Below are 21,497 nucleotides of genomic sequence, written 5' to 3' on the forward strand. Positions count from 1 at the left end.
AAGATAAGAAGGGTCTTCTTTATATAATACTATTCTGTTTGCAGAAGTAAATAGTATACCAAAATTACACCAGTTTAAAGAATGTTTGATGTTAGAACAAGACAGAGGCAGGTCATACATTTCTTTTGTAAATATTTGCTGTAGCCTAGGTTCTAACTAAGAGGACTAATTCCCATAAGTAGTTTTGTGGGAGGGCTAGGTTTTTGGAGTAGAAAAGTGATAGTTCTTAATACTTGGTAGAGCAAACTAAATAATGGAGTAAAAGAAGCCTGTTGAGTGTGAACCAATTGATAATGAAGTTAATCTTTCAGTCATCTATTCAGATAGCCATCATGAAGATGAACTGTCCCCCAAATTAACTTCAATATAGTTGAAACTGTGATTTTTCCCAAGACATAGTCATAGTTCAAATTACTGAATTCAGAATTAGTGGATGTGGTAGGTAGGTAGAATTTTAAGATGGCTCCCACGAGCTTTGCTCTGTGGTATTATTCTTGTGTTTATGTTATGTAACACACACCAAAAAATAGATTTCTGTACTGAACCTAACTAACTACATGATTCCTTTTGAAGCAGAGTTTTCTTTGGCTAATGACAGAAGAATTCAGAGAGGTTGTGGGTGAGAACAATTTCATGGATCATTGCTGGTTTGAAGACAGAGGTCTCGTAAGAAGAAATGCAGGCAGCCTACATGTAGAGAGCAGACTCCGGTTGACAACCAGCAAAGAAATAGGCACCTCAGACTTACAACCACAAGGAACTGAATTATTCTTATAACCTTAATAATCTTGGAAAGGAATTCTTCCCCAAAGACTTCAAATAAGAGCCTATACAAGTCAACAATTTGACTTTAGTTTTCTGTGGCTCTTAAGTAGAGAACATGGACAAGTCCATCAAACTCATAACCTATGACCTATAGAACTGTGAGGTAATAAATCAGTGTTGTTGCAAGTTACTAAGTGTGTGATAATTTGTTGCACAATGATCATAAATGCATACAGATTTTGGCACTTGGAAGTGGGGTGCTATCTTAACAGATATTTAAAATGAGAGATTGTCATTGGATAGAGGATGTATCAGATATTAAACTGATAAGAATAGATACTGCACTTAATCTTAGCCAAAAGACCGAGAAGCGATTGAGAGATTGTCTTTGGAAGTAGTCAGTGGGTGGAGACTGGAAAAATGTTAAGGAGCATGATAAAGAAAACCTAGATTTCCTTGAACTGTTAGGAGAAATATAGATGTTAAAGACATTGTTTTTTTTTTTTTTTTTTTTTTTTTTGAGACAAAGTCTCACTCTGTTGCCCCTGCTAGAGTGAGTGCCGTGGCGTTAGCCTAGCTCACAGCAACCTCAAACTCCTGAGCTCAAGCGATCCTACTGCCTCAGCTTCCCGAGTAGCTGGGACTACAGGCATGTGCCACCATGCCCGGCTAATTTTTTCTATATATATTTTTAGCTGTCCATATAATTTCTTTCTATTTTTAGTAGAGATGGGGTCTCGCTCTTGCTCAGGCTGGTCTCGAACTCCTGAGCTCAAACGATCCGCCCACCTCGGCCTCCCAGAGTGCTAGGATTACAGGCGTGAACCACCGCGCCCGGCCGATGTTAAAGACATTGTTAAGGGCTAAAAAGGAAGTCAGGAACTTGTTATTGAAAATTGGAGGATTGGAAATACTTGTTAGGCAGTGGCAGAAAGTCTAGAGGAATGGCTTCATTTATTCACATGGAAAACATATCATATAAATTATGAGCTTGGCTATTTAGCTGAGATTTCCAGAGAAAGTGTTGAAGATGTGACTTGGTTTCCTCCTGCTATTTCAAATACAAGAAGAGAGAGATAAATACAGAGGAAATTTATTAAACAAAATGAAATGACTAATTGATGATTTAGAAAATTCTCAGCCTTCTCAGATTAAAATTCAAGAGACTGTTTCCAGAAGTGTGGTGCAGGAAAAAATCAAGTGTATTCCTATACAAACTGAAATTATTGAAAGATCAAAAGGCCAGAGAGTCTATTCACAAGAGATTAAGGGTCTGCCTCAGATCTTCTCACTAAAACTACTAAAACTAGAGAGTATCTAGGAAGCTTAAGGGAATTGTCCCCCATCCCTCTAGCAGAATAAGCTAAAAATAGAGAAGGTATTACTTTAGAAATATCTGTAGGCAATATTATTTCCAAATAGAGTAAACCCACATAAAAACTACGCAAAGTTCACAGGTTCTTGTGAAAGCTATATCATAATCAGCAATGGTAGCTTGTTCTAAAAAGTCAAAGTGAATCTTAAATAAAATAAAGCTTTCAAACTGCTACCCCTCAAATCTACTGGAAGAAGTTATCGGATATAAACTCCTAATTGCTGCTGTAACAAATTACCAGATAATGGCTTAAAACAATGCAATGCATTTTTTTTTTTTAACTTTACAGTTCTTGTGGCCAAAGCTTTAGAATCAAAGTGTAGATAAGGCTGTGTTCCTTCTGGACGTTCTAATCTGACTCCTTTCCTTTTCCGGTCTAGATGCTACCTGAATTCCTGGGCATATAACTCCTTATCTCACCTTCAAAGCCAGCAATACAGCATCTTTGAATGACTCTCTTTCTGACCTATACCTTTGACAACACATCAGCTTCTCTCTGACTCTGATACGTCAGCTTCCCTTTTTTTATAGACTCTTGAGATTACACTGAGCCTATCTGGATAGTCCAGGATAATGTCCCCGTTACAAAATCATTAATTTAGTCAAATCTGCATAGTTCCTTTTTCAATGTAAATAACATATTTAGTTTGTGGATATTAAGACTTGGACATATTTGAGAGGGGGCATTTTTTCAGCCTACAATATGTACCAATTGGCCCCTAAAGATTCCCATCTATCCCCATGCAAAATATATTCACTCCATTTCAACATCCCCCCAAAGTTTCAACCCATTATGCCATCAACTCAAATTTCAAAATTTCATCAGGTCAAAAGTCCCAAAAGACATCAACTCAATCATCTACATCAGGTATAGGTGACATTTTGCATATAACCCATCCTGGGGGGAAAAAAAAAATTCTATCCATCTGTGGATCTGTGAACCTAGAAATCAAGTCATTTGCTTCAAAAATATGATGATGGGGTAGACATAGGTCCATAGTTACAAACACATCTATTCAAAATGAGAGAAAATGGAAGGGAAAAAGTTACCAGTCTAGTGCAATTTTGAAATCCAGCCAGGAAAGCTCTTTTTGGGCTCAAAGTCTGGGAATGATGTTCAATGGCTCACGGATCTGCCCACAGAATGTTAGGGACCTAACAGCCATCTTTCATTTTATGCTGCCTCTGTCTCTTTTAGTCCAACCTGTTAGTGTTGTCAGGAATATACACATTCTCAAGAACTCTGTGGGCCTGCCATGTTCATCATGTGGATTCTGTGGATTAGAAGAGAGTCTTGTCCATATACTCTTTCTGGATAATCCCATCTCTATAGATGGCTTCTGCTGAGATGTCTGAGACAACCCATGAATCAAATGACTAATCTTTCAAATGTCCATAATGTGATTGAAATACCTTGACTTTTGCATCTTTCTTGGGCAGTTGTGAAAGGTTTTCCAACTGGTCTTTTGGCTTTCTCTCCCAAACACATTTTATTGATGGTGAATCTCCTAAAATAGGCTGAGAATTTTCCAAATTATCAAGTCCTAATTCATTTAACTGTTAACAACTTAGCAGTTCCATTCTCAGCTCATCTCTTTCTACTCACATTTTGCTATAATCAGCTCCAAGAGTAGAGTCAAGAGCCCAGAGGGAAGAAATGAGAACCAGAGGGTGGAGCTAGGAACCTAGAAGGCAAAATTGAGAATCCAGAGAGAAGAACTGAGAGCCCAGATCACAGAATTGAATGCCACAGGGAATTATTCCCAACCCTAGAAACCTACAAGAAACTTCAGTTTGTGTTTTTTCGCCGGGGCATGAAAACAATGTTAGACCATTGACTATTTTTTATATTCCATTTTATGGTTTTGGAATCAGGTTATCCACAACTGTTTTCAATTTCTTTCCCACCATAATATGTGTTTGGGGCAGAAAATTTTTCCTCTTCAGTTTCACGGATCCACTAATGGAGAAGAATTGTTTTCAGGAATAGTACTGAATGGATTGCACCGAGGCGTCTCATCCACACCTGATTTAGATGATTTAGATGATTAGATTGTGGAATTTTAAGCTGATTAGATTCAGGTGAATTTTGTTGTTTTACTTTTAACTGAGGCTACAATGGGGTGAGACCCTTAGAAAACTTTAGAGGGGTTAAATGTATTTTGTACATGAGAGGGATGTAAATCATGCAGGCCAGAAGATGGACCATGGCAGGCAAAATTTTAAAAAGTCTTCATGACCTTCACCCTTCTGGTGTTATTCACATTATTGTGTTACTTTATAAGGCAAGATGGAGATTATTCAGGTGTTCTTAATCTAATCACAATGTAAAGTCAGAGAGCTTTTTCTGGATGGTGGCAGAAGATGAAAATTGGAGAGATTAGAAGCATGAGAAGAACATGCTGTCATTTCTTGAAAATAGAAAGGGCAGTGCAAGGAAAAATGTAGGTTTTTCTTACATTTTATTCTAGAATTTATATGATTTCATGGCTTTAATTTAAGTCTTTTATCCATCTTTAATTAATTTTTATACATGGCAAGAGATAGGAGTCCTGTTTCATTCTTCTGCATGTGGCTGTCCAGTTTTCCCAGCACCATTTATTGCATAGGGCTTCCTTTCCCCAGTATATGTTGTTGTCCTCTTTGTCAAATATCAGTTGGTTGTAGATAAATTCTTTTATTTCTGGGTTTTCTATTCTGTTTCATTGGAATATGTCTCTACTTTGATACCAATACCATGCTGCTTGGGTTACTGTAGGCTTGTGTTATAATTTGAAACCTGGTAATGTGATGTATCCTCCTAATGTGCTATTTTTGCTTAAGATTGCTTTGGCTGTTCAGGTTGATTTGGGTTTCAAATGAAGATTAGGATTATCTTTTCTAGATCAGTGAAATATGACATTTGTGTTTTGATGGGCCTTGCATTGAATCTCCAAATCACTTCGGGTAGTATGGGCATTTTAACAATATTTGTTTTACCAATCCATTAGCATGAGATGTTTTTCCATTTGTTTGTGGCATCTGCAGTTTCTGTCATCAGTGTTTCATAGTTCTCTTCACAAAGATCTTTCACTTCCTTGTGAATTCCTAAGTATTTTATTTTCTTTGTAGCTATTGTGAATGGTATTGAGTCTTTGATTTGATTCTCAGCTTGACTGTTATTAGTTATATAGCAATGTTACTGATTTTTGTGTACCTTGATTTTGTAAACTGAAACTTTACTGAATTTATTTAACAATTCTAGGAGTCTTTTGGTGGAATCTTTGAGATTATCTAGATAGATGGTCATATCATCAACAAAAAGCAATAACTTAACCTCCTCTCTCCCAATTTGAATATCATTTATTTCTTTCTCTTGCCTGATTGCTCTGGCTAGGACTTCAAGCACTATGTTAAATAGAAGTGGTAACAGTGAGCACCCTTGTCTTGTTCCAGTTCTCAGGGGGAATGCTTTCAACTTTTCCCCATTCAGTATGATGTTAGCTGTGGGTTTGTCATGTAAGGCTTTTATAATTTTTCCCAGTTTGTTGAGGGTTTTTTTCATTAAAGATGATGGATTTTATTGAATACTTCTTCCTGCATCTATTGAGATGATCATGTGGTCTTTATTTTTGCTCCTGTTTATGTGGTGCATCACATTTACTGATTTGCATATGTTGAACCATCCCTTGCATCCCTGGGATGAAACCCACTTGATCATGCTAAATTGTTTTTTTGATATGTTGCTGAATTTAGTTTGCTAGTATTTTATTGAGGATTTTTGCATGTACATTTATTAAGAATATTGGTCTGTGGTTTTATTTTTTTGTTGTGTCCTTTCCTGACTTAAGAAAAACTCTTCTATACATTGGCCTAATCAAAGAATTTATGACTAAGACCCCAAAGGCAAATACAGCAACAACAAAAATATTACAAATGAGACATGATTAAATTAAAAAGCATCTGTACAGCAAAGGAAATAATCAACAGAATAAACAGACAATCTACAAAATGGGAAAAATATTTGTAAACTATGCATCTATTAATAACAAAGGGCTAATATTCAGAATCTACAAAGAACTCAAAAAAATCAGCAAGAAAAAAGCAAACAACCCCCTTAAAATGTGGGCAAAAGACATGAACAGAATGTTACATGTGCTGCTGAGAAGAATGAATACTCAGTAGTTTTGGGGTAAAATGTTCTGTAAATGTCTGTTGGGCCCATTTATTTTAGAGTCCCATTTAAGTCAAGTGTTTCTTTATTTATTTTCTGCTTGGATGATCCATGCAGTTCCATCATTGGGATGTTGAAGTCCCAGCAATTATGATGCTGCTGTTTATCTCTTTGCTTAGAAAATAGATAAGCCATAAGCTGGGAGAAAATATTTTCAAAGCACATATGTGATAAAGATTTGCATCCAAAATATATAAAGAATTCTTAAAAATTAAAAATTAAAAAAAAACAGGGATGATATATTCACACCTAATGGGTGCACTGTGCACTGTCTGGGGGATACACTTGTAGCTCTGACTCTGGCGGGGCAAAGGCAATATACATGAACTACATATTTGTTCCCTTGTAATACTCTGAGATTTTAAAATAATTCAACTAAAAAGGGGACAAAAGGTGTTAGACACCTGGCTAAAGAAGATATACCAATGGCAAATAAGCATGTGAAGAAATGCTCACCATTATATATCTATTACTAAGGAATTTCAAAATAAATAATGAGATAGCATTATGCACCTATTAGAATGACTAAAATTCAAAAACACTGATAACACCGAATGCTGGCAAGGATTTTAAGCAACAGGAACTCTCTCACAGGTTGCTAGTTAGAATCCAAAATGGTACAGCCACTTTTGGAAGAAAGACTGGTAGGTTTTTACAGATATAAACACAGTCTTACCATATGATCCAGCAATCATACTCTTAGATATTTACCAAAATGAATTACAAACCTGTGTCCACACAAATCTGCACAAGTGTTTATATCATATTTATTCAGAACTTACAAAAACTGGAATAAGTGAATAAACTGTGGCACATCCATACAATGCCGTATCATTCAACAACGAAAAGAAATGAACTATCAAGCCACAAAAAGATATGAAGAATATTAGATGTATATTGCTAAGTGAAAAAAAACAATCTGAAAGGCAAAATATTATATTCTTCCAACTACATGCAGTTCTGGATAAGACAAAACTATGGAGACAATAAAAAGTCAGTGGTTGTGAGGATTTTCAGGGAGAAGGCCCTGAGTAAACAGAACACAGAGCATATTCAGAGCTATGAAAATATTCTGTACTATACTGTAATGGTGGACACATGACATTATGAATTTGTCAATGCAAACTATGGAATTTAGTTAATAACAATGTATCAATATCATTCCACCAATTTTAACAAATATACTAACACAAGATGTTAATAATAGGAAAACTTTGTGGGGGTGGGATGATAGAGGAAAGATTATATTGGAGCTATCTGTACTTTTTGCTCTTTTTTTTTTCTATAAGCCTAAAAGTGCCCTGAAAATTAGTCTATTAATTTTTTTAAATGACATATACTATAGTATAGGTGTGACCAAGTTAACATGGTTGTTCACAGGATAGAAGAAAAAATATTACTAGTAGAAAATATTTTTCTTATTAAATGAGAATGAAAAATGAGAAAAGGGTAATATTTCAATTCAGATTTTGTGATTCCCTCTAAAAATATATGAGAATAAAAATAAGGAAATTCTGCATAAGATTATCTTTTGGTTTAAAAATAGGTTTTTGTAAAAATTTTCTCATTATTTATCCTCTGTACTGTACCTCAAAAATAGTACTGGGAACTTTGAGGGCAAGAGTTGAGAATAATCAGCAAAATAAGTAGGAAAAAAAAATTGTTATTTTATCTTAAGCTTCTGGAATCATCTAATGACTCCTAAAATCAGGGCTATCTCAATTTTTCTGAAGTGGACTTTATTTTATTCATTATAACACAAGAAAAAATTAAAAATTTTAGATCACTGAGAAATAGGAGTCAATACTATATTTTCACAAGCTCTTTATAATCTAGCAAATACCCAAATCACATGAGAGTCCAACCACAGCTTTTGGTGCTTTGCCTGAGGGTGGAAATCTTTGGCTCCCTAGGCAGCCCTGAGACCCAGCGAAGCTGTCTACTTGGTGACAGGAAGTGGTGGTTGACCCATTTGCCTGTGGATCATGAGCTACTGTCGAGAATGCAGGAAACAAATCTTAGTAAAGAGAAAAAAAACTGTCTTTTTCTTGTTCAAAATTCATGACAGCAAGGTAAAACTTAGTTACAACTTCTTATTTGAGGTAAAACAGGGGCATTATTCTCTTTCACCCACAGAAATGATAAACAAGAAACTAGCAGGATTCATACCAAGAAAAGGAGGGGTAGAGGCTTTAAGAAATGAATATGTAGATTCTACTTATTCTTTCAGACTACAGATATGGAACCATCACAAAGGCCTTTGACTATTCAAAAATAACATATCTTTAACACTCATATGTACCTTTAAGAAGCAAAAATTATTATGTGGATATTGCTTATCATCATCTCATACATTAGCAGCTGTTCTCCAAAATGCGTGAAAACCAGAATGTAGGCATTTACTTTCATTATGATGAATTTGGAAAAATACATGAACATTAATACTTTTACTGTGCAAAGCTAAAATATCCAAAAGTATCTTACTACACCAGGTGAATGCATTACATTTATAAGTACAAAAATATGCTAAGCACCCATATTCCATTTTTCTGCCTAAAATATAGGTCGTTTTGATACTTTATTGATTTTTTATATTTTTATTTAAGGAAATAAATCAGATCACTAGAAATAGTAAAAAATAGGAGTATTGTATTGCCTTAAAGATTGACAGAAAGTGAACTATTTCATCATTAATCCATTTTCCTTTTTTATATCATTAAATTAACATAATTTTCCAAATGAGGTACTAAAATAGAATAATCATCATCTAGGTTAAAGTGTTGGTTAGGCTCTTTGATTTTTACATAGTAATGTGGATTTTATGAATTATTTGAGGAATATAACATCCATTCATACTTGATAGTCCAGAATTAATTCTTCAATCATGTTAGAACACATGACAAACTTTTTACTTTGACCAAATTAATTTTATGTATGAAAGATTATTTTAATTAAGAGGTGATTTGTATTGAGTTTAGAGTTCCTTGCTGTAACTTACTACAAGAAATAACTTTATGAAAATTATTATTCTTTTAATTTAAATAAATTGACAATATCCATTTTAATATTTAGTGGATCCAGTATGAAAGCCTACACAAAGAATGTTTTTCACAGCTGTCTGTATAACTATGTATTTCCTTTAAGGCAATATTATGAGTTTTTTCTTCCAAAGGATATATATATGTTCTCAACACTTGACAGCTGACTGTTTGCTAAGTTGTGAGCAAAGCATCAGGTGCTTAAAAGATGCAGAGCAAATTAGGAAGAAATATAAAAAATAAATTCTTTTGCAGTGTCATCCAACAGAGAATGTTTTGTGTAACTCCTTTTTGTGAAAAAAGCATCCTGAAATATGACATTTTCTTTTTTTTTCCTGCTGACTTAGAATACTGGAGAGAAAAATCTCCTGAATATCCAAAATAAAGCTGTTCTTGAAATATAACTTCTTTGGGAGGATGGAAGTATTTCAGTGTCCTCTCCTCCTCTCTCAAGTTAACTATGGGAGAGGCTGGTCCCACATACAGAGGTCTTTTGAAAGCCTAGGGCTAGAGGAAATTAGTTTTCACACTTGTAAAGATAAATGTAATTTGCAAGGAGAGCTATACTGGAATGTTGAGGTCAAAAAGCTAACAGACACAGAGGAGGATTCAAAACTGGGGGATGACAATCATGTAGCAAAGTGAGTATAAAGAACTAGGAATTCCAAGGAGAAGAAAATACTGCAAGTTGAGAGTAAGAGAAATTATGAATGAGAATTCTTTGAGTTTGATATAGCAGTAATCTACAGGGCACCCTGCCCTAGTTTTGATTTGGTTGGCCAGAGTGTGATTTAATTTGAGTAATGCAAAGATTTCTTGTTTTAGATTTTGGGAAATTGAATTTTTTTTCTTAATATCAATGTTTTTAAGAAGGGCATACATTCTCCTTTAACAGAACCATTTAGCCTATTTTCAAACCTGCAACACCTTTTCATACATTTAACTGATCTGGATTGACCTTGTAAACATTTGAAGTAACTCTTCTGATGAGCCGTATGACAGATGGTGATGATATTTTACCATGAATTAAAGTTTGAATGTTCTTAATGCTAGTAGTATTTTCAAGGCTCTAAATTTAACAATGCTTAGTACCTCCTCAGACTTTCAGACCCTAAGGTCAATCAGATAAACACAATACTGTTCTTTGCAAGCTGTGGCAATATTCATTATGGACTATTCCCCCAAGCACAGCTAGTACTGCATTCCTTTATATAGCTAGAGATTGTTCCCAGCCAGAGAAGAAACAAGTTTGCCATCTATATTCTCTGAATGAATAATTTTAAAAAGTCTGTATATTTTGTAAAATTACATATAATAGATACTATATGTGTAATAAATATATGTATATTAAGTTTATAATTCAGGGGCATAAGGGTAACCATCTCCTAAATATTCCATTTGGCATGGGAGGATAGTCATTTTTTAAATCAACATTCTTGTCCTCCAGCCTGCATACCTTTGGGAAGTATAATTTATACACACATTCAGTCAATCAGTTGTTGGTGACTGAATAACATTTATTGAACATCCCATGTACAACAAGACCTGTTAATTTCCGATGGACTCCTGAATAAAATACAGTTTCTGCTCCAAAGAGCTCAAATGCTAAGATAAAAGCAGATAAGACAGTTTGATAGATATAATATCAAGAACTAGAGGCAAAATATAGAAAGAGTGTATAAAGGTGGAAAACTGTAACAACGCATCTTCATAGGGAGGATATTTTCTGAGCTGAGTTGAAAGCAGAAGTAGAAGGTCCTTAAGCTAAAATAAATAAATAAATAAATTAGAAAAATTCCTGACTAAGTGACAAAGATAAATGTATATACAGAGAGGTATGAAGCTTCATGATGTCTTTGGGGATGTGTTAACAATTCTATAACCCAAGAATGTAAGTGTATGTGTAAGAATAGATGGAAGGTGATAGCAAGCAGTGAAATCAGCAGGTGGAGTAATAGGTAGAGAACACACCAGGATTATTCCATCCCATTCCAATAATTATTTTAGTCAATAAAGACATAATAAACTCTGTTGACTCAACCGTGGCTTCTTTGTACATGTCAACAAGAATATCTTAACTTTCACTGATGGTGCCCCACCTCTTTTTAGCCTCTTAGATCTACAATGGAACAAAACTTTATCCCAAATTTATACATAAAATATGTCTAGATAATCCGGGATTCTTTTTAGACATGTTCAATAATACAGAGTAAAGGATAAAATAAAGAAGAGAAATGAAACTGGAGAATTTGGAAAAAAAATCTTTGTACTATCGCATCCCTGAAAATATTAGAAACATTTTATATTCATTCTAGGATTCCAGCAAATGTAAATCATTAGTCCAGAAAAAAAAAAAGAAAAAAAAAAAACTGATTTGAAAGTGTTTCATTCTCTTTCACTGCATTAGAATTACTCTTTGCAGAATGTTAACCAAGGGGTAAGATTGGGAGGAGAACCAGGGTGAGGCTTGCTTGGGAATTATGGAAGAGTGAGGGTTTGACACCATTTGCTTATTAGAAAAAAATGAAGCAAATGAAGAAGAGCTCCAATACTTACTAGGTCATATTTGTGTGATTTCATGTATGGGTAACTACAAAAAGGAAATGAAAGCCAGAGATACCAGAAAGAACTAAGAAAATATAGTAGAAGGTAGGACAAAGTGGTAGGCTTCAGTTTTCAGGCTATAAAAACCACTGGTATACCCTTATTTGATGCTGGTTGTTAAACGGGACAGATATTTTAGAGGTCAGTTCTTGCCACAGAATACTATAGGGGCATTGGGGAAATACATATTTATTAAATCATGAGCTCCATAAGCAGGAATTCAGCTTTATTTGTATTTTTTAATTTTTTTCTCACAATATCTAGCATAACTACTTGCATGTAGACATCTAATAAGTATTAACTAATTATTTTTGGAGTAAAGCAATGCATTTTAAGCTTGGATATATAACTAGAGGATTTTCCATTAAACATAAACAATAATTTCTACAAAGTTCTAAACAACTTCTAATAGAAGAAAATAGAAAAAAATATACCCTACCCTATTGGAATAATTATTCTCACAATGGAACTTTTATCACATAGAATGAGTTATTTGAAGTGACAAGAGGGCACCTTATATTCTACAGGAAGTCTTTTTACATTCAATCACAGATATAGTCTAAATATGATGTATCACAAATATTTGTTTTAATTTAAGGGTCTTGGCCTTGAACTAAAATGAATGGTCATTTAGGAATCTTTCATTATGGGACTTACATGATAGAAGATTTGCCTGAACACATTTTAGAGCTCTGGAAAAATATAAACTATTTTTATTTTCCAGTGTTGTGGCTGACAACATCTCATGGTTGACAGGTCAATCCTAATAAAACTATATATCTGACAATCTAGATGGCAGGCAGAAGATAGAGATCAATCTTTACCTAGAAAAGTTGATGGAATATGTCATAAACTGATGACACAATAATATTGTGACCTTGTATATAATAAGTAAATGACCCTTAAAGTTTAGTAACCTGAATTACTTGAATATCATGAATCAGTTCCATGATATTAAATGCATTCTTCTGTATTATGGATGAAATTATTGGGAATAATTAAATATACCAGAATTAAAAGCCCATAAAATATAAAAATGCTGTTGCAATGACAAGAAAAGTAGAAATAGATTATTTATAGTATATCCATTACATGTGATATACACAATTATAATGAAGTCCCAGGGAATTTTTACAGCTCTTTAAAATTTCTTAAACAATCAAGAAATTAAGTGGTGATATTCCATAAAATTTTAATTAAAATTATTTTCTATTGGAATTTTAAAAATTTAGAGTTTTTTCCTGATTTGATTTCCTAGAATGGAACAGTATAACTTCTTATTAAAAAGAGTAGCTCAATTAATCATTCCCTGATAATCATAGAAAATATCCCATACCTTTGCAGATCAACATTAATTTTTCATTTATACTTGTCCCTGTCAGATGTCATTAACATATTGATGTTTATGATCAAGTTATCATATTTTGCAATCTGCAATGCATACAGATTTAGTCAGGTTTGAGGGAAGTATCTTTCTCTTGAAAAAATTAAGTAAGTTTATATAAAATCTACCTAGGGAATTAAAAATAAAATGAATTTTATTTTATTTATTTATAAATATAAAATGCTTCCTATGTTTATAAATATTAATTAAAAAATTTAGTAAAAACATTGTTTAAAAATTTTACTTGCATAATTGTTTTCTCAACTACCTTTTTTCCTAAGAAATAACATGAGTAAAGAAGCTCATATTTAAATATATTATTATTATATTTACAGAAATTTTAATTTTTAGATGAATTTATAAGAATATAAAATAAATTTTAAATTTCAGGAGGGGTTTTTTATTCCAGTAATGTCAGACTAACTTATACTGGAATAATACTGCTTCAGATAACAATTATATATCCTTGGAGAATGGATAGAATTAAAACAAAAATAATTTGAAAACTTCAGTGCAACTAAAAACAGGCAGAATCTGGAAGTAGTGAGAAGGTAACTCACTCTTTTCTTACCTGTTAAAGGAACATTAGCAATTCCTGTAGGAGTAGAAGTAATAAACATTCATTCACTTTATACTAAAAGTAACCACTCAGACCATAAGACTTCATTTTTTAATTCCAAAATAATATATAAAATATTGTTTGATAGCATGATAATCAGTGCTCAAAAAGTGCCAATTCTTGTTTATTCTATGGAAATATTTTGAAATATTTTCATGATTACAAAAGATAAAATAAAAGTTGCACATTATATAGGCATTTTGCTGACTTTTCAGGTGAAAGAATTTACTGGATTTTTTTTTTTTTTTTTTTTGACAGAATGTGAAAATAGCAAGAAAGTACTTGTGGGGAGGCATTAACACCAAAAAGAGATAGCTGTAGGAAGTATCATTTAGCTAAAATGTGAGATTCTGATAAAATATAGTTTTACTTTCCTTGAGAAATTGTAGAATATAATAGAGGAATTACTATATTGTTTTGCTTATACCCCAATAGGATGAACTGTTTGGCCTAAGATAAGAAAATTACATATTTTTAAGTATTGGTCTTAACATCTTACATTTCAAAAGAGCCCAAGAGGAAAACACACCATAATTTTAGGAAAAAAAAATTTAAATACATATCAAAGTTAATTTCAGGCACTTCAGGTAAGGCACAGTTGTGTCACCCATGACCAAAGACAGTTAAAAGATTATATATATAAAAGTATCTGAAGTTCTGAAAACTGAATATCTCATATTATGACTAAGAATGGTGTAATGGGAAAAATGAATTTATAATAATAGTGATTATGTCAGGAGAGAATGTAGGTATGTATCTAAATAAATGAGGTAACTATGACTAGCTTAGAATATTAAAGGCAAGAAAATATTGTCTTAGGAAGTCTCAATTGTAAACTAAGGTTAATGAGGTGTATTTAAAAAAGAGATATTACATTTTGTTATTTTATATTATTTTAATTCCTAGAGAAAGAATAGTAGATCTATTGCTTCAGACAGGTAACAATGAAACCAGATAATAAAAAGAAGGCAGGAAAATTCATTTTTATAATATTTTTAGAAGATTATCTTTGAAATATAGAACTTGAAATCCATACCCATCACTAACATCTGACTCGATATCAGCAAACTGTTTAAACTTATTTCCTAAATAAACATTTCACATTGAATAACTATTTGAACAAAATTTGAAACCTAAATAAAAAGTCCATTACAAGAATCACTTCTTTGTTTGCAATGTTAAATTCTGTGTTCTTTATGGCCTTTATTCATATATCCTTGTGTAAATAAAAACTTTCAGAAGATAGATTTCTCACAATCGGATTTCCATATTAACCTATATCCATAAGCATAAGCTCTTCCTTTTCACCAGTTACAAAAGATAGCCTATACTTTTCTATTTCACACCAGCTTTTTTACTTGTACCCTTGGTCCTGTTCTCATTTATATATTCCAAAATTGTCTTCCCACATATCTAATTTCTGCCTTCAATTCTCCTTCTCTAGTGTAGCATTTTGTGACATAGTGCTATGATTTGGATGTTTGCTCCCCACAAATCTCATGTTAACTTTGATCCCCAACGATGGTGGCAGGACCTAATGAGAGGTGTCTGGATCATAATGATGGATCCCTTATAAATAGATTAATGCCAAACTCTGAGGGAGTGAGTTTTTTTGTTCTTTTGCTTCCTGAAAGGGCTGGTTATTAAAAAGAGCCTGCCACCTCCACACCTGCTTTGTTTCCTCTCCCACCATGCAATCTCTGCACACTCCTGTTCCCCTCCACCTTCTGCCATGAGTGAAAGCAATCTGAGGCCCTCACCAAATGAAACTTTTTTTGTTTTTTAACAAATCACTCAGATTCATGTATCCTTTATAACAACCCAAAATGAACTAAAGCACAAGGGAGGTAAGAAAATTCCTACCTCATATGCCAGAGGTCCTCATGGTCATTTACCAAATGACAATCTTTGCTTCCCCTAGTAGGAAAATAGATGGACTTTATAAACAATCATGAGGTAGGCATAGTTCCACAAAGCATAGGCCAATTCAATTATTAAAGAGATATTTGCATAAGTTATAACAAGGTAGAGAGAGAAAAACCTTGTTATCTTACTCTATGAAAAAAAGAAATGTTCATATTTGCTATTGTGAAATATTTCTATTAGAGGAAACAGAAATCCCACATCTCAGTATAATACATTCAAGAGCAAAGATTGTAATTTTATAAAAAACACTGGGATTCATATCAATTATAAAATGTAGATGAGTTATATCAGTACTTCAAAATAATGAGTTGGTCAAACCAGGTCTTATAATAACACTTAACTATGCATAGCTCTATTTTTATCTGTCCTTCCTAGAATAAAGATAGGGAGTTGAGTGGTAATCTTCAGTGAATTGACTTTTGAAAAATACAAAGAACCTCATCAGCCAAACTATAAAAATAAATGCAGGTATTTTATAAAGGTTAAGTATTATTATTTTGAAAAAAAACGTAAAAGTCAATGAATTGACAATACTTTATTGCCTTGTAGAATGCTGAATTTTAAAAATTAATTTTAATAATAATCTGTTAATTATATTATTTATAATAAAAACTAGAAATATCCATCAACCTTATTTTTGTCTAAAAATATCTGGAAACACATTATTATTGGCATAACTCTTGCTAGAATGGGTCCCATATTCTTGATATGAGATTTCACTGACTACTACCAAATAATTTTGTTCTCCTTTAAAGCAAATTTCTTTGAAGGAGTCCGATAGAATTTCTTGATTTCTCCATTGCACATTCTCTTTAATCTCCCGCATTCATTCTTATCACCAGATCCCTGAAATTTATTATAGGGTCACCAATGTGCACCATATTTCTAATTTAAGTCTATGTCCCTTATTCATCCTTCCATTAGCTCTGACATAGTTGATAACTCATTTTCTGAAAACACTCTCATTGGTTTCCATGTCACTGTGCTCTCCTGGTATCCTTCAAGGCTTACTGGCTAATCACTCTGTGGACCTGTGTTCTTCCTACTCCAGATCTCAGATTATCAAACATCTGTTTTCAGTTCTCATGAGTTTTCTCTTCTCCAGCAACATTTTTCTGATAGGTGAATTTATCAATTCCAAGATTTGCTATCTTGAAATTTCAATCTTAAATTCTGGTGTTTCTCCATTCATAGTTCATTCTGGTCTATCTTACACATCATAGTTAATACAGCTTCAACTTAGGCAGTCTCTAACACCAAGACTTTGTAGGCTGTCCTTGACTCTTCTAAACATTTTACACTTCCAATCATATAAACTTGCTGTTTATTCCTTCAATAAATATCCGTATTGGACCATTTTTTAAAGCACCACTGCCTTCATCTCACTCATGGTCTCTAACATCTTCTTTGTAAACTTTTCTATAGCTATCTAACTGCTCTTGCAATTTTCAGTGTTGTCCCCAAACTACTGATGACCTGTGTGACAGTTTGAGTAAGTTCTATCGTCTAATTCAGATTACAGATGTTACCCAGCACAAAACCCATTACCTTTATCCTCACTACTCAGAATAAAGTGTAAAGTCTTTATCTAATCCCATGTGGTTTTTCTGTGTCCTTGCTCTCATCTTCTAAAATTTATCCTCATTCTTCATGCTGCAAACACATCAGCCTTCTTAAATGTTCTCCAATGGGCTATGCCTATTTGAATTCTTTTGTCTTTTCCTCTTTCTGAAAACACTTGACTCATAACAACTCCCAATAGTTTATTCCGTTCTATTATTCAAGTATCTGCTCAACAGCCAACTCCAGAGGGGCCATCGCTGTCCACTCTATCTAATTTCCTGCCCAGTCATCTCTGACTCCTCAGTTGACATATTTTCTTCAAAGTGTAATCACCATCACAAGTTACATTTTCTTCATTCTTTGATTTAGGTTCTTTTTTCATTTAAAAATGTCTTGAGTTTTCTGCCATATCTCTCTTTGTTCTTTCCTCTTTCAACTATTTTCTAAATGTGATCAAAGCACTGCAAGAAATTTACACCTGAGGTTCTCTGTATAAAATTAAAAAAAAAGAAAAACAGTAAAAAATAGCTGAGCATTTTCTTAGCAATTTGGCGTACAGAGAGCCTTTCCTTCTTTTGTATCAAGGATTTATTTTTCATAAGTATTCTAGATATAAAAAATAACATGCATATGTATATACATATGTGTGTGACAGTGCTAAGTGTATCATTGGGATATCTCCATTTAAGTGTGAAATATTATTAAACATCATCGAAGGGTGTACATATGGAAAATAATAATCTCGATGCAACACCTTACTTATAAAACTTTATGTATGGAATATACATTGTTACAGTTGATATTTTACATATACAATATTCTCATGTTATAAGATAGTATAAAATAAATCCAGTTGCAGATATAAATGTTTTACCATTTTTTTCTCTTGTTTTGTCAGTTACATAGCTTTTAGGTCAATATCAAAAACATTTTATTTTAACAACTATTCCAAAACAAATTAAATGGACTTAACTTATCTAGATGGGACTTCTGTATATTCTGAGGGTACTAAACAAATCTCATCAGTAGCATATTAAGGGTTTACTTTTACATTCAGCAAATATCAAACTTCAATTTTCAGTATTGTAAAAGTACTAAGATTCTCACTTATTGTTTATAAACATTTTCTTATCACTTAAGCATTATGGGCACTTAAAAAATCTATGAATGAATGAAGAGGATTTCTCATTTTGAATTTAGTTAAAACTATTTATCAATCTTCACATATTAATCTCTAATAATACCTAACTACTACTAAATGTGATCCACGTGTTTTCTGGTTATATGTTAAAAAACAATAACACAAATTTGAACATCTACTATATGCTACAAGTTCTTATAATATCTTTACATTATCTATTTGTATCCTCACAATACCACTGAGTGTAAAGACTACTATTACAGACATTTAACAGATAAGGAATCACAAATATTAAGTGAGTAAATAAATTGCCTAAATTTAAGCTAGTTAAATTGTAGAACAAGGATTCAGACCAAGACTGTATGTCTTTAGGGCAAAATTTATGACCAAAACTCTTTAATACCTCTTTTATATGACGCACCTTTTATATATAATTTTATAACTTTCATTTTCATAATAGCATATTACTTTTGTATTCAAGTCCTTTGTGTCTTGTTTATGCTGTGGAAGACCTAGTCTTGATATAATGCATACATTAATCAACCATTTGAGTAGGCAACAAAAACATCAATGATTTTTAATTGAAATATAAATTATATAATCATTTAAATGTGCAAACTTAGAAAAGCAGTTTTTACATATTTTAGGCAATTCAAGAATAGTGTTGCCCACAAAGTAAAAATAAACATTCGAATAGTCAGTTTACCAAATTAATCAGAAAATATATAGTTTAAAAGTTTAGTGGAATGTTACTTTATAGTCACCAGCTTCACAAATATTAAGAATTCAAATCCCTTCCCTTTGAATCTCCCCCTTCCCCAAAAAATCCTTGGAATCCTGAATTTGGCTTTATATACAGATATAAAAAAAGAATTCATAAAGTAGATGGTTTAAGAAATAAGATTAAAAATAAGGTAAAGTGGTCTCTCCGTTTCTGGATGATAGGGATGCTCCCCTAATTTTTTCCCTTATGAGGTTTTTTTTTTTTTTGAGTCTGTGATTTTATATTTTCATGACTATTTGGTATAACTGGCATACTCTGGAGTAATAAGGAAAGAGTGTAATGGATGAACACGAGTGCTTATAGATCATTGTTGAGGGATAAAGTAGAACAGAAAGTAAAACATTGTCCCAACTTTGGAGAATAAGCTGTAAGTTTTTCCTATCTTCCTTCCTTCATGGACCAATAGCTTTATGAGAAGCGTATCATGCTAAAAGTATAAGGTATTTTTTCCAGCCCCTGAGACATGTGGTACTGTTACCAACATTTCACATCTATTTTAAGTTCTTTTTCAGAAAAAAGGTAACCTGCCAAGCCAACATCAGAATACACATCTATATAGGCATTCTATGCTAGTGATTGTGCTTACATAAAGAATTTCTGGAAAAAAAATAAATTCTTTTATCCACGTGAACATCCTATGAATTCTCCAGATCATCATGATCACCCCCCTTATTGAAAGGGGGTCATGGACTGCAAAGTGGCTTATTTTGGTCAATAAATTACAGCACCACAAAACAGCTTCACAAACAATATAGCCTTGATCGTCCTGAAAATCAGATAAAACTTAAAACTCTGGAAACTTAGAAAGAAATTCACACCCCGTGGCATCTTTTAACTACTTATCCAGGATACCTAAAAACAACCAAGTGAAGAAGCAACAAGTTCTCAAAGAACTGAAGAACTGCAGGAAAGATAAGCTCAGAACAACTGATGTACAATAAAAAAATTTTTTTATTAAAAAATTTAAAAAACAGGCCGGGCGCGGTGGCTCACGCCTGTAATCCTAGCACTCTGGGAGGCCGAGGTGGGCGGATCGTTTGAGCTCAGGAGTTCGAGACCAGCCTGAGCAAGGGCGAGACCCCATCTCTACTAAAATAGAAAGACATTATATGGACAGCTAAAAAATATATATAGAAAAAAAAAAAATTAGCCGGGTATGGTGGTGCATGCCTGTAGTCCCAGCTACTCGGGAGGCTGAGACAGGAGGATCGCCTGAGCTCAGGAGTTTGAGGTTGCTGTGAGCTAGGCTGACGCCACGGCACTCACTCTAGCCTGGGCAACAGAGTGAGACTCTGTCTCAAAAAAAAAAAAAAAAAAAAAAAAAATTTAAAAAACAATGTCTATAATAGCACTATAAAATCAAACATATAGAGATAAATCAAACAAAAATATTGAAATTCCTACATTAAAGGTTCCAAGTACTGGCCAGAGATAAAAGTTAATGTAAATAAATCCATAGACTGGAAAATTCATATTGTAAAGATACCAAGTCGTACCAAATTGACCTACAGAGTCAATGTGATTCCTATAATATCCCTATGAGACTTTATTGAAGAAACTAAGGGGCTAACTAAAAAATGTATATAGAAATGTAAAAAATCTTGGCTAGCCAAAACAATTAATAAATTGATAGATGCCTTAAAATTTTCTGATTTCAATAAGAAAAAGGGAAACAACCAAAATTTGAAAAGATAATAATAGGCAAAACATTTGAACAGACAAAAAATACACAGCCAATAAGCACATGAAAATATGTTCAACATCATTTGTAATGAAGAATTTTGAAGATTCAAATGATATATTTAATATGCATATGATAAATAGAGTTGAGTGTGAACAGCAACAGAAACTCCCATCCACTGCTGGTGGAATTATAAAATGGCACACTCTCTTTGCGATTTCTCATAAAGTTAGCACCTAGCCAATAAACCAACAGGTCCACTACTAGATAATTAAAATGAGAAATGAAAACCTTGTGAAAGAATATCTATAGCAGCCTTGTTCACAATAGCTAAACACACTAGAAACATACCAGCTATCCTTCAATAACAACAAAAAATACTTTAGCATATTTATATGGTGAAA

At 33.0% G+C, this 21,497-nt stretch overlaps 1 pseudogene; it reads right to left on the reverse strand.

The window, feature by feature from the left end:
* Nucleotides 1–1,017: 1,017 nt before the first annotated feature.
* LOC138383144 (U2 spliceosomal RNA) lies at nt 1,018–1,140 on the reverse strand (annotated as a pseudogene).
* Nucleotides 1,141–21,497: the final 20,357 nt, after the last annotated feature.

This window comes from Eulemur rufifrons, chromosome 4 (genome assembly GCF_041146395.1).
Source record: "Eulemur rufifrons isolate Redbay chromosome 4, OSU_ERuf_1, whole genome shotgun sequence".
Taxonomy (NCBI): Eukaryota; Metazoa; Chordata; class Mammalia; order Primates; family Lemuridae; genus Eulemur; species Eulemur rufifrons.